The sequence below is a fragment of the Sinocyclocheilus grahami genome, unplaced genomic scaffold (assembly GCF_001515645.1).
Source record: "Sinocyclocheilus grahami isolate Dianchi unplaced genomic scaffold, SAMN03320097.WGS_v1.1 scaffold9330.1, whole genome shotgun sequence".
Classification (NCBI taxonomy): Eukaryota; Metazoa; Chordata; class Actinopteri; order Cypriniformes; family Cyprinidae; genus Sinocyclocheilus; species Sinocyclocheilus grahami.
The window spans coordinates 5,746-7,779 of NW_015512546.1; the positions used below are offsets into that span (position 1 = coordinate 5,746).

General features: G+C 37.4%; 1 non-coding gene across 1 annotated transcript; it reads right to left on the minus strand.

Annotated features, from left to right (window-relative positions):
• Positions 1-230: 230 nt before the first annotated feature.
• On the minus strand, positions 231-324 carry trnar-ucu (transfer RNA arginine (anticodon UCU)). The gene is made up of 2 exons: positions 287-324; positions 231-266 (listed from the first exon to the last, which is right to left on the minus strand). It is a non-coding gene; the product is annotated as a tRNA-Arg (tRNA).
• Positions 325-2,034: the final 1,710 nt, after the last annotated feature.

Consider the following 2,034-nt stretch of genomic DNA (forward strand, 5'->3'; position numbering starts at 1 on the left):
TATATTCAACAGGATATATTATCCTGTATATACAGTATTTATGTACTGTATATGACATAAAATCAGAAATCAGCAACCAATTTTTTGTATAAATATGACTGCTATTGAATTAGCATAACAACATCACTGAAATGAAGCTGTTTTAGTTGCATGCCCCACAAGTAGAACACTGAACGCAAACAATGCTTTGTGCGAGGTACCTTGATAACGAAGGGATATTGCCCTAAAACTGCTCCAGGTGAGGCTGGAACCCACAACCTCGGCATTGCTCTGCTTTGTACTGCTGTAGAAGTACCGCGCGCTAACCGATTGCGCCACTGGAGCTTAGCCTCACCATCAGAGTCACCGTCAGAATCTGTCCATCTAATAACAAAAACAATAGGATGAGACGTATGTTTTCTAAAACTTGGACAAGGGAACGTAACACGGATCTTTCGGTTCCTCACTGGTGATGATCTCAAACATAAATCTTTCAACTTAAGTTATCAGTTTATCCACATGGACAGTTTGCCACCCTATCAATGAACCAGTTTATGAATGGACACAGCTGGTTTTTAGTTTATGTTTTAGGACTCTACAGCCCCCTAGTGGTGTCTAAGACGTTTAAGTCCCCTTTTGGTCGCCATTGTGGCATTTTTCTTTAAGACCCTGGTTAGTAACTAGTAGTCTCCTAATTAAGGTTCGATGTTACAGTGAACGCTGTGGGCGTTATTGTAAGTGTGTTATAATGTGATTGATCTTCGACAGATACATAAGCATGAATTCACTTGTTATGAGTCTCATGACTCATGTGTTTAACCACTAAGTGACAGTTCATGCACATCATATAGCTCCAGCCAATTGGGATCAACAAGAATAGATTATCTTTATATCAAAACTTTTACAAAATTGTAATAATTTTGTGTTGGAATATCAAGGCTACCTTACTAAAACATCCTAAGAATTCCCTTATGCACAATAAGCAAAAACAAAGACAAAAGGCATCCTGCAACTTAATTACTTACACTATTAAATATGTCTGGAGTTTTTGAACTAATGAGTTGCCATTTAAAGACTCTTTCATTCAAAGCAACTGACACTTATGCCACCGTGAGAACCTCTGGAGACAGTTACAGTAGGCCTACATCCCTTAATTTAGGAAAGCTTTTATTGATAATATCCCTACACTTAAACGTTTTCTTGAAGCTGGACTCTTGGTTAATTTGTCCTTTAAACTGCACCCGGAAACCCCCGCGTTTTCGACATGAGCAATTGCAAAATGCTGTGTGGAGAATTTCACGTTGAGTTCAAGTTGGCTAGAGGACATATGTGACCCTGGACCACAAAACCAGTCTTAAGTCTCTGGGGTATATTTGTAGCAACAGCCAAAAATACATTGTATGGGTTAAAATGATTGATTTTTCTTTTATGCCAAAAATCATTTTAAGTAGATCATGTTCCATGAAGATATTTTGTAAATTTACTACTGTAAATATATTAAAACTTCGTTTTTGATTAGTAATATGTATTGCTATGAACTTCACCTGGACAACTATTAAAGGCGATTTTCTCAATGCTTTGATTTTTTGCACCCTCAGATTCCAGATAATCAAATAGTTGTATCTCGGATAAATATTGTCCAATCCTAACAAACCATACATCAACGGAAACTTTATTCAGCTTTCAGATGGTGCATAAATCTCAATTTCGACAAATTGACCATTATAATTGGTTTTGACCACCAGGTCATGTTAAAACTACTCCAGTTGAGAACCGAAGCCCTCAGATTCCAGATAATCAAATAGTTGTATCTCGGATAAATATTGTCCAATCCTAACAAACCATACATCAACGGAAAGCTTTATTCAGCTTTCAGATGGTGCATAAATCTCAATTTCGACAAATTGACCATTATAATTGGTTTTGACCACCAGGTCATGTTAAAACTACTCCAGTTGAGAACCGAACTCACTACTTCGGCATTGCTCTGTTTTGTACTGCCTTATAAGTATCTCATGCTAACCGATTGCGCTACTGGAGCCTTACGTTTACGCT